At 34.1% G+C, this 13,131-nt stretch overlaps 1 long non-coding RNA gene across 1 annotated transcript; it reads right to left on the bottom strand.

The window, feature by feature from the left end:
- Positions 1-4,630: 4,630 nt before the first annotated feature.
- Positions 4,631-8,993, bottom strand: LOC128211993 (uncharacterized). The gene is made up of 7 exons (XR_008257365.1): positions 8,911-8,993; positions 8,508-8,578; positions 8,028-8,116; positions 7,516-7,591; positions 6,283-6,359; positions 5,935-6,049; positions 4,631-4,731 (listed from the first exon to the last, which is right to left on the bottom strand). It is a non-coding gene; the product is annotated as an uncharacterized LOC128211993 (long non-coding RNA).
- Positions 8,994-13,131: the final 4,138 nt, after the last annotated feature.

Below are 13,131 nucleotides of genomic sequence, written 5' to 3'. Positions count from 1 at the left end.
CAAAGAAGCGATTGAATTTTGAATTTTGAAAAAAAACTGAGGCAGCGCTAAAGGCAACTACTCGACAGGGCACACTTAGGACTAGCGCCCCATTCGCTTCGTCCACTCTCTATGCATGCACTAGCGTACAGAAAAGGGGTACTCGTGAGCATAGAGGTTGCCACTCCCTATTTTTCATTGCCTGTAGCGCGACATGATGACCATGAGCGGTTCCTAGTATTGGTACTGTACATCACCTTACACCAATACTAAGCTGGTCTAACGACACCTCCATACTCATGGTAGCCTCTCAAATTTTACTTTTGCCAAAATGTTTTTGCGAAGTTGACAAAATCATTGCATTGCATCCAAGACCGTAACATATTGAGCAATGAGAAACAAATCTCGTCGAAGCTATACTTCTATGCTCATGCTACCAGACGCAAATAACAAATCACTTGCCAAAATCGCTTTTTGTATATGATCTAATGGCTATCACAGAGAATGATCGTATTCGTCAGGCGATGTCAAAGTGATCGACAACATGAGCTGGCCAGACTCAAGAGCGAAAAACTATGAGGTATCGCGACATACGGTTCTCATGTTCAAACCAGAAGTTCAAAAAACCTCTCAGATATTTTCTCTGTATCTCTGATGCACCAAGTTCATAGTGCGAGGAGAAATCTGAGAAGTTCAAACCCACTTTGGGCTCCCAGCAGACTAACAGCACTTCTGAGCTAAGAGCTTGCTACTGGAATGACGAATATTGAAAAATGTGGAGCTTATATACCCGATGGCCAAAATTAATGCGCATCGCATTATAATTGTGCATAAATGGTTAGGACTATTTTTTTTACCGTTTTTATTTATACGCTCATATGAAATAGTTCCAGAATTATCACTTGATTCCGCATTATTATTGTACAAATGGCTCGAGATTTTGAAATCTGTGAATGAAGTAGTTTTTCTATGAAGATTATGTGAAATCAGTTTCAGCAAAATATCATTTTTTTCAAGTTTCATGGACTTGGTGGAATTTGTGCATATAGCTTATGATTGTGAGATCTGTGAGATTTGCTGCAAATGTCGATTTGTTGAATTTGATCATTATGAAGATTTTATTTTTTTCATGAAATCTTGTGTGAACGCCAGTTTCAGTAAAATATCAATTTTTCATGTTTCATGAACTTGGTGTTTTTTGTGCATATAGCTTATGATTGTGAGATCTGAGAGATTTGCTGCAAATGTAGATTTGTTGAATTTGATCATTATGAAGATTTTATTTTTTTCATGAAATCTTGTGTGAACGCCAGTTTCAGTAAGATACCAATTTTTCATGTTTCATGAACTTGGTGTTTTTTGTGCATATAGCTTATGATTGTGAGATCTGTGAGATTTGCTGCAAATGTCGATTTGTTGAATTTGATCATTATGAAGATTTTATTTTTTTCATGAAATCTTGTGTGAACGCCAGTTTCAGTAAAATATCATTTTTTTCAAGTTTCATGGACTTGGTGGAATTTGTGCATATAGCTTATGATTGTGAGATCTGTGAGATTTGCTGCAAATGTCGATTTGTTGAATTTGATCATTATGAAGATTTTATTGTTTTCATGAAATCTTGTGTGAACGCCAGTTTCAGTAAAATATCATTTTTTTCAAGTTTCATGGACTTGGTGGAATTTGTGCATATAGCTTATGATTGTGAGATCTGTGAGATTTGCTGCAAATGTCGATTTGTTGAATTTGATCATTATGAAGATTTTATTTTTTTCATGAAATCTTGTGTGAAAGCCAGTTTCAGTAAAATATCAATTTTTCATGTTTCATGGACTTGGTGTTTTTTGTGCATATAGCTTATGATTGTGAGATCTGAGAGATTTGCTGCAAATGTAGATTTGTTGAATTTGATCATTATGAAGATTTTATTTTTTTCATGAAATCTTGTGTGAACGCCAGTTTCAGTAAGATACCAATTTTTCATGTTTCATGAACTTGGTGTTTTTTGTGCATATAGCATATGATTGTGAGATCTGAGAGATTTGCTGCAAATGTCGATTTGTTGAATTTGAACATTTTGAAGATTTTATTTTTTTCATGAAATCTTGTGTGAACGCCAGTCTCAGAAAGATATCAATTTTTCATGTTTCATGGACTTAACTGCATGTTTTGTGCATATGGCTTATGATTGTGAGATCTGTGAGATTTGCTGCAAATGTCGATTTGTTGAATTTGAACATTATGAAGATTTGATTTTTTTCATGAAATCTTGTGTGAACGCCAGTTTCAGTAAAATATCATTTTTTTATGTTTCATGGACTTGGTGTTTTTTGTGCATATAGCTTATGATTGTGAGATTTGTAATTTTTTGAGAGGTTTGCATGAGCCTATAATTTTTTGGGTAAATGAAGCCTATAATTTTTTTTTTGAAATCTTGAGATCACGCGTTAATTTCTAGATTTTCAACAATATGAAGATTTTATTTTTTTTCTCATGAAAACTGGTGTGAACGCTAGTTTCAGAGCACAAATGTTGAAGGTTTTGAAATCTGAGTGTTTGAGTGAGTTTTATGAAGCCTATAATTTTTGAAGAATGTAGCCTATAGTTCGATTTTTGAAATCTTGAGATCCAACGTTAATTTCTAGATTTTCAAAATATTCGAATGTTCAGACCATAGAATTGTCATTCAGAGTTCTTATGATGTATGATTGTTGATATCATGAAGATTTTAACTTTTTCGTGAAATCTTGTGTGAACGCCAGTGTCAGTAAATTATCAATTTTTCAGGTTTCATGGACGTGGGTCCACATTATTGAAATTTGTTATTTTTTTGAAGGAGTTGCATGAGCCTATAATTTTGAATAAATGGAGCCTATAATTTTTTTATGAAATCTTGAGATACCTCGTTAATTTCTAGATTATGAACATTATGAAGATTTGATTTTTTTTTCATGAAGTATTGTGTGAAATAACGCCTATAGTTCGTTTTTTGAAATCTTGAGATCTCTCTTCAACTTCTAGATTTTCACAATTTTTCACAATTTTCGATGCATATTTTTTTGTTGAGAGCATGAAATTACAATTCAGAGTTGCATTATTTTTGTACATATGGCTTATGATTGTGATATCTCAATTGTTTGAAAATAAAAAAGAAGCTTTTTCATACAATCTCATGTTTGATTTTTTTTAAATTTCAACACATCAGAATTTGTGAATTTGCTGTTCATGTTTTGCATTATTTTTGTACATCTGAGTATTTTTTTGAAAAATGAAAACTGTTGCAGATAAAATGTTGAATGTTTGTGTGATATGTGTATTTCGAGCCATTTTTTTTGAAGTATAACGCCAGTGGCTGTTATCTTCAAGCATTAAAAGGGAAACCTAATTTTCATCGTAACCCTATTATGTGGTCCTAACCTAGTTTTATTTGTTCACAAATTTGAAAATAAAGGCAACGCCAAAGGCAGTTACTCGACAAGGCACACTTAGGAAGAAGCATCCGATTGCCTATGTTTCCCCTCTCATTGTAAAGACTGTGTGGACTGTCGGACCACGGCGATACAAAGAGGTTGCCACTCCCTATTTTTCATTGCCTGTAGCGTGACATGGTGAACATGAGCGGTTCCTAGTATTGGCACTGTACACCACCTTACACCAATACTAAGCTGGTCTAACGACACCTCCATACTCATGCTAGCCTTTAAATTACTTTTGCCAAATCATTTTGCTGAACGAAAACATTGCCACATATCAATGTTCGGTCGTTCAAGAGGAATGTTTGTGATGAATGAAGTTTTGCACTTCGAAACCAAACTAAGAATGCAATGAGCCTAGTACATTTCACTTGTATTTCACAACGCATCTACATTCTAACATTTTTTTTAAAAATTGCTTGATCTTGCAATATTGATTTCAATTTTCATTCAAGCTGAACTTTAGACATTGACAAAACAACAGGCTTGCATCTTAAACCGCCGCATAAAGGACAGCGAGAAACGAATCTCGTCGACCCATGCTGGCACGAGCAAACAAATCATTTTGTCAACAGCATTTCACAAAAATGACACATTTTAAAATGCAGTGCAAATTTTGCTCTTGTACACACTATCAAAATGTTTACCATTTTACCAAGTTATGTTCCAACCAATATCGTAATCAATATGACAAGACCAAAGCTTAATAAATTTATGAATTACAAGCAGTATTACTGCTAAAATTTTGTTCAATCACAAATGTTCCTCGGTTTCAGCCGTGACCAAGTCTGGCTGTTTCTCATAAAAAAATATAGTGAAAAACCGTTTGACTGTGGTTTCATTGAAAAAAATCGACAGACCAAAATGTAACCAATTTTATGAAAAAAATGTGTTATCTTTCGTGAACAATACTTTGGATGGCCAAAAAAAATAACAACAGTACTCACAATAGCAAACAAGACCCGCGTTACTGGGGTAAGCAAGACAGCACAAACATTAAAAGCAAACAGATAAATCAGTATTTCTCCATTTAAATTTCATTTTCGAAATGATTTACTGTATGATAAATTTTCAATGTTCATGTAAAACACGAAATACAAGTGTTGGAGAATTACTGATAAACAAAAAGCAACGGTACAAAGCACATATAATACAAACAATATTTTAAAACGAACAAGTGTGGATAGGTATCTTTTTTCAAATAAACAATGACATTTCAAATAGATCGACGAATTCTGTCTGCTGTCTTCTGTCGGATCCCCTGTGTATGGCATCTCATCTGAAAAAAAGAAATGAAACGTGTAAAAGACGAAACATTCTTACATACAATAGCACATTAATGTTTACTCTGGTAAATTTTGGTTTCATTTATAACATTGGATTTTTACAGAAATGATAAATGCTTAATTTCAAAACATATTAACCATTCTCTCAGTTTTGATTTACAAATGACAGAGCAGTACACTAACAACGTGCTTAAAATTATGATTTTTTTGACAACTTTTCATTTTTTTCAAAATTTTTGACTTTGGATTTTCACCATAGCGCATTCGTTTTTTAGCTATATACTTACCAAAGCGCATTTGCGTTTAAGCGATGTAGTTTTTTCACGCTGAGTACCCCCCTTATGAAACTTTTTTTTACATTGAATTTAGAACGATTTATTTGAATCTCAAAATTAAGCACACAAAGTGACGATGTACAAATATTTTGGGATGACGAGATTTTGGCTCGCTCGCCCGACCAAACTAAAAGACTTATAGATATACTTTAAGTCTTTCAGTTGGGCTGGGCGAGGTAACCAAAATGCTCGTCACCCTAAATTATTTGTACATCGTCACCTGGTTTGCTTAAATTTGTGAGTCGATTTGTCATAAAAAGAGTAAAATGTATGATAAGATGCTTAGCATCTTCAAATAATTTGACATTCATCTTTTGGTTTGACAAATAATAAAGTGAAATGTATGATAAACTGCTTAGCATCTGTAAATAATTTGACGTTCATCTTTTGGTTTGACAAATAATAGAGTGAAATGTTTGATAAATGCTCAGTGTCATGAATCGATTTGACACTTAGCATTTGGTTTGACAACTGAAAGAATTATTTATTTGCGATTGTGTACTAGAAGAATTTGCATTGTATGACTATTTCTAAATGTCATGAACAAATAATGTCATATGGTTTGACAAAAAAGTAGATTGAAATACCATTCATTTGTGATGTTTTACACTTGTGAAATGCAGATCGAATGCATTATTTTTGTGCATATTTAATATGTAACGCATACTTATTATCATTACAAAACTTGAAAACTACAGCAATTAATGATCTGTACAATGGAGAGACTTAATCGCAAAATTAAGAGAATTGCCATTCTTGAGGCTAGACTTGCTGTACTCAAAACAGAGTTACAGTCAGAACTGGAGCAGCTGAACAACTCCAATGACATGACAATGAACTATGGTTCAAAAACATTATCACCTGTACAAACTGAGGTTGAAGACTGGGGTGACTGCGTAAGGACTTCAGAAATCATCAGCGAGGAGGACTGGGAATCTGAAGCAAACAGGCAGCCCTTCACTCTTGGTGGGACATTCTGCAAAACGAGAAAATCTACAAACTGGGAAAACAGATGCCCTGTTTGTTTCTCAAAAAACTGTGGACATAAAGTGAACAGATGTTTGTTCAGAGAAGCCGCAACTCAGTGATTTAATATTCTACATTATTGTTGTATGTACCATATAATACTGGATGAACAAGTTCAAAAACTGTTTATCATATACTACTGGATAAACAAGTTAAAAAATAAATAAGCACTTTGTATTTTACCTCGTGTTGTTTTACTTCAATGTCCCGAAACCATTTAAACGAACAACCTCCACTGAGGTCAGACCAGCCATACAGAGCTGAAAAAACAAAACATTTCTGTTGAAAAATGAAAACATCAATGAGTAAAATAAGAACAATACTTGTTCAATTTGTTTGCCACCAAAAACATGAATCTTAAATGATCTTGTTTTCCCTGCCAGATGATATACAATAAAACTTAACAATATAAGCTTTAACTCACTAATTTTCATTTACTAAATATGAACACTGGCTAATTAACTTCTATTAAGTCTTCGACCACCAAAGAATATTTGCAGTGAGTTGTAAATGCTTAGTCTCAAAACATATTAACCATTCTCTCAGTTTTGATTTACAAATGACAGAGCAGTACACTAACAACGTGCTTAAAATTATGATTTTTTTGACAACTTTTCATTTTTTTCAAAATTTTTGACTTTGGATTTTCACCATAGCGCATTCGTTTTTCAGCTATATACCTACCAAAGCGCATTTGCGTTTAAGCGATGTAGTTTTTTCACGCTGAGTACCCCCCTTATGAAACTTTTTTTTACATTGAATTTAGAACGATTTATTTGAATCTCAAAATTAAGCACACAAAGTGACGATGTACAAATATTTTGGGATGACGAGATTTTGGCTCGCTCGCCCGACCAAACTAAAAGACTTATAGATATACTTTAAGTCTTTCAGTTGGGCTGGGCGAGGTAACCAAAAAGCTCGTCACCCTAAATTATTTGTACATCGTCACCTGGTTTGCTTAAATTTGTGAGTCGATTTGTCATAAAAAGAGTAAAATGTATGATAAGATGCTTAGCATCTTCAAATAATTTGACATTCATCTTTTGGTTTGACAAATAATAAAGTGAAATGTATGATAAACTGCTAAGCATGTGTAAATAATTTGACATTCATCTTTCGGTTTGACAAATATTATAGTGAAATGTATGACACATGCTAAATATCATGAATCGATTTGACACTTAGCATTTGGTTTGACAACTGAATGAGTGAAATGTATGACAAATGCTAAATGTCATGAATCTGAAAAATAGCTGTAATTTTGCTACCATAATGTGAAATAAGTACAAAGAGCAAAATCAACTCATGATGGTTCAGTGTTTCAGTATATATTAAAGTACCAAGATGAGTTAACTTTACTGTTCATTGCAACTTTGAGATTTGTTTCTGATGAAATTTGGTGAAATTACTTACTTGTTATTGACAGAGCAGAACACACTGCATATTGGGTGAGCTTCAGGTTATATAGGCTAGGTTACTCCTCACAACTCTGAAACAAAACATTTTATCAACAAAACTGCACATATTGCTTGTTAGTTTTTTACATTTTTCATTCCATTAAAAGCATGGCTAAGTGCACATTTCATCCACATCAACAATGTTGAAATAATCCTGAAAACAAAATACTTCCTACATACAAACAGAAACAGAAAAACTGTTCACATGCAGAAGGTATTATGTTCCCAACATTTCTTATCATTCACAACAGGAACAAAATTATGCATTTATGGCATTGGTAGATATCAAACACAAACTGAAAATTTATCTAATAGCAGTTCAATGTAATAAATCAAACACAGTGTCTGTTATTAGATAAATTATCAGTTTATAAAAATTATTCCAAGCATATTTCCAAACAGACTAAGCACTGAGATTATGATATGACAGTTCAATTCATGGAATTAATTTTCAGTGATTTTACTTACTTGTAAATGTACTTTCTTGGGTACTGCCTTCAACCATTTTGATCACCAGCTTTCTGACACACAGGACGACTGCATCTGAACTGCCGTCTCTGGTTTAAAAAAAATAATTTTCAACATATTTTTCAAACAAACAAATAGAAGAAGATATTTATCAATCTCGCATGATTTGCCATTTCTTATTTCTGTCAGTTTGGTCCCTAAACAAAGTTAAAATCATTCAAAATATGACATAAACAAGACAAGAGATATGAATTAACACCGCTTACTATGTTTTTCAACATATCTAGCCGAGAATTAAAGTTTCTAAAATCGGCTTCGAGAATGTTCGAAACATTCTAAAACGAGCTGGGAGCAATTTCTTTTGACATAAGTTTTTACGTAATTCAATGCACACATCGACAAAACTTGTTGGTAATATGATACATCATATATTTAGACACAATTTCTCATAAAACTTTTAAACATTCATGTCATACTTACCGCAGGAAAGCTGGAAATACGACCTTCACAATTTATTTTTCAAGATGGCCGACCAGCGCACAGCGAGAACTCTGCAATATGACGTCATACATATCACGTCATATCATTCCATGAATTGCATTATTTATTTATTTTTTAAACTTTTACGAAAATAAAGAAAATACACTCATTAAAAATAATTTAAAATTATCTTAATCATGTATTATGTATCGTTTATGAAATTAAACAATAGGAAAAAAAAAGTTTGTTCATTTTCAGAAAAACGAAATCGAAAGTAGAAATATTTTCTGAAATTGGAAATGTTTAAAACCTCGTAAAATCATTTATATCTCTTGTATATGCATAAACCCGGCTTGATTCAATCGCGAACACATTATAGAAACTATAACTACCAAGGTCGTACCTTCAAACACAGAAAATATCCCAAATTTTACACACAAAGAGTATTGTTTACATGGTTCAACCGTATCCAAGTGAATACGACAGACAACACTTTCCCTTATAATAATCAGCTGAGAGCTGCTGCTGAACGGTCAATTTTGTACTGAAAATCGTAACATTATTCTGTGATTGTTTTACTTTATTTCATGTTTTATTTTGCTTAAGTATCGTACTTTGTAGCATTTTACGATACATTCTGTGTATCTTTGAGGAGTTATGCATAGCGATTTGCACATATATATATGACTATATGACCATTACTCGTTTGATAACTATGAGCAAGCATAGTTGTTCTTGAAGCTTAAGTGATTCCAACTAGATTACTATAGATAAACACAATAAAACACGAACAGTTCATACATTTTATTTTGTTACTAATCATTGTCTGTTCATCACTCAATTTATTGTTAAAACTGTTTTGGCACAAATTGCCTCCCACGCCTGGCGAAGAACTGGCGAAGTGCTTCGTGATTCTCATTTCCCTCTAAGTCTCTGCTACTGAGCTTTTCAACAACCTTGTAAGTTTTATCAACACTCGACGAGTCTTCTTGCACCAAACACACCAAACAGGGGTACAGTTGAGGGCACTGATGGCTTGGGGCTCTCTGTTCTGCTTTCTGTTCAGCCTCTCCGTTTTTGAAACAAATCAAACACGGATATAGTTTCGGACACGTGTGGATTTCAGTTGCCATATTGATGTTCGCATTCAATTGCACACTGTCCATGTTTTTCTGTTTTGCATCAGACCTTCTGAGCAACTTCTTCAAACACGTTTTGATGATTTTCTTGATTCCCATAATTTGTATATATACTAGATCAGTAGGTTTTGACAAGTATGACATGAGAAGAAAAGATAAGTTTTATATATGAACTATATACGTTCCACTCATTGCATTATTTTAAGTCATGGACCATGCAATCTACAATGCTAGGTACAGTGCTTGCTACTATGTTACTATGCTTCTATTTTTCAATCGATATAAAACAAACAATCAAATTGCATTTCAACGCATTTATTCAAAGTAAAAACATCAAAACAATTGTTTGAACCTTTTCATTCGGAAAGCACTTAATGAAGTATCATCATGTTTGAGCGGATTGAAAACTAATGTCAATTCTTGTTTTCGCTCACAAAAATACTTGGTTCAATTTCGTCAATTTTTACTTCCTCGTCTACGGTCTCAATGTCTTCAAAATTATCACTATCATAACAGTAACCGTCACAAACGCAGCAATTTCTCATATAACAAACTGCCCCGTCTGGGTTGTCATCTTGTATGGATTCGATTTCGCTCGATTTTTGTTCTTCAGCATCTCGCAAATAATCTTCTGCCATCTCCATCATTTTTTCATATTCATTGATATCATCCATGGGTTGCTGAGAAGAAGATTCGCTTTTTTGCTCGTTTTCACTGGTGTTCTCACAAGGCGTTGTTTGCTGTGTCGATGCTTGACTGGACATAATTGTTTTAGAATGTGTATGACAAGTAACAAATTTTCAGCCCTTATAATAAGAATAAAATAATTCACTAGTAAATCGCATTCCATGATATAAATCGAAAATAAAACTGACATTGAACTCGCTCACAATAGAAATATGACGGACATAAGCAACCTTAATTTACAAATTACCGGCTTCGTAGCGAGACTATGTATGGGTGATAACAAGCACGAGTCTACGTTCAAAGAAATCGTCTCGATACTTGACAATATCGAAAAAACATTTCTGCAAAACAAACTGGAAACGACCGAGTATCGCAAGAAATGTGGCGCACTACAGCAAAAGGTGTTTAGGTTGATCAGAGAGAACGATCGGTATAAGCAAACTCATGTGTACAACTCGAATACGGACGATAGTCAACTATTGCAGGACGAAGTTACACGCTTGACATTGAATCTGTCACAGCTGACTGCGGAAAACAATCAGCTTAAGCAAAATAACACTGCATTGGAAGACGAAGTTTTGCGCTTGAAATCTCAAACAGACAACCTGCAATCCTTAGACGAAGCTGCCTGTATGGAACTATTCAACGAAAACACTCAAGATTTTTCATGAATTACTTTACTTCTGCCACTTACAAGTGAATATTACGAAATTCAATAAAAAACAATTTCAAAGCATTCGTTTTTTTTATGTTTATTTTATGTTATCCTAAGTCTTAGAAACGCAAATCTCAGAACGTTGTGCTTAAACTGTTTTCTTGCGCTTTGCTTGATTCTGGCCAGATAATCTTTTCCTTCTGAGTTACCCAATCTTTTGTAGTAACGTTTTATGTTTCTTCTATTCATTTTTTGTGCCGGGTGGTTTATCCAACAAGCGGGACAAAAGCCGTTGTATTTATCAAAACAGCTTGGACACGCGGAATGTTCGAATGCACATTGTTTCATAACGAGCAAGAGATAGTCAATGTTACTGTAGCCACCGCACCAATGACAAGCTCTGAAACGTTTTCCGAGTCTCTTATCATACGAAATACATTTTGAGTTTTTTTTACCGTTGTTGTGAGCCATACTTTAAGGTTCAAAAATATTTCACTAATATAGTGTCAAGTCAATTTCATTCAGTTTATGTAATTCAAATGTTTTGACAACAGTAACATGGCAAGTCTTAACCGTTGGTGACACAATAAACTATTGTCTATATTTGCTGCGTTTTACACATTTACGAAAACACAAGACAAAGAATATTTCATTTTTTCATGTTTATTTTACAATTGAATCGTTATCTACAAAAACTTGAAACATCATAACACACTAAATGTCTCCAAAGTCCTGATACTCAGAGTCCCCAGGTTCATTGTTATAAGTATGGTTTTATCGTTTCCCACATATAGCCTATGTGCTTCAACAGAAAATCGTCTAGAATCTCAGGTTCAGCATAATCGTTTGAACTGTGTCTCAGTGCTGTCCTCGCTTCTTCCGTCTCACAATACTTGATCTCTCTGTACATTTCAACGCATCTCCTGATCTGGTCTGCCTCATATTTTGACTCCTGAATATTGTATATTTGTTCAAGTATTTTCGCAACTTTATCATGATCCAAAGGGGAAGCCGGCGAAGAATTTTCAAGATCATCGCTAAAATTCCCATCCTCGATATCGTCATCATCTGAAAGGACAACAGCTGTAGCTTCATCTTTTCCTTCCCATGCCTTGAACCTCTTCCTTATCGGGCTAGCAGGTGGAGTAAGAACGTCTGCTTTTACTTTTACTGCGCTGAATTCTTTCTCATCCATGCTCACATCCATACAAGACTCTGCCGCATCTCGCAAATAGTCTTCTGCCATTGCTTGTAGTTTTTCGTCTTCAGTTGAGTAGTGCTGAGGAGATGATTTGCTTGACATGTTGTAGATTGTAGATTGTTTGTAACCAGTGCACAATTTGGAGACCTTATAATAGCAAAAAAATAATTCATCGATATTATTCATCGTCAAAACTTTCATATTGGTTTTATGTTCATTTATTTCAAATAGAAGCACATTGTAGCTTTTTGCATAAATATCAAACAAGATCCATACAGTCATTGTCCTTGTCAAACATACCAACTCTCATCGATTCGGTTTGCTGGGGGGAGGTATTGCTGTATTCTATTTTCTGTCTTTTTACAATGTTATCCATCTCACCATTTTCCACTTTTCTTTTCATTCCCGCATTGGAACTGGAATCGTTTAAATCCATCTGCGGTTTGAACATTTCATAATAATTCATGAACATTTCCTTATCCAACATATCAACACTCATCGATTCGGTTTGTTGCGGTAAGGTATTGCTGTTGTCTGATTTCTGTGTTTTTACGGTGTTAGCCAGCTCATCCATCTCACAGTTCATGGCATTGGAATCATTCAAATCCATCTTCTGTCTGTACAATTTACAGTCGTCGCACTGGCAGTTATCGATACAGTCATAATAATTCAATCTGAAAAGGATACAGTCATAATAATTCAATCTGAAAAACTTACAGTCGTCACACTGGCAGTTCTCAATACAATTGCTTGTCATTATGCGTTTTGTTTGACATTTGTTGATTTCAGCAAGATATATTCAAAACCGTGGCCCTAAAATAATGCATATCTCAACATCCAGTAGCGCTTAAACTGTTTTCTTGCGCTTTGCTTGATTCTAGTCAGATAATCTTTTCCTTCTGAGATACCCAATTTCTTGTAGTATCGTTTCCTTTCTTTAAT

Source organism: Mya arenaria, chromosome 12 (assembly GCF_026914265.1).
Source record: "Mya arenaria isolate MELC-2E11 chromosome 12, ASM2691426v1".
In the NCBI taxonomy this organism is placed as follows: Eukaryota; Metazoa; Mollusca; class Bivalvia; order Myida; family Myidae; genus Mya; species Mya arenaria.
This window is presented reverse-complemented; position numbering and strand designations above follow the sequence as displayed.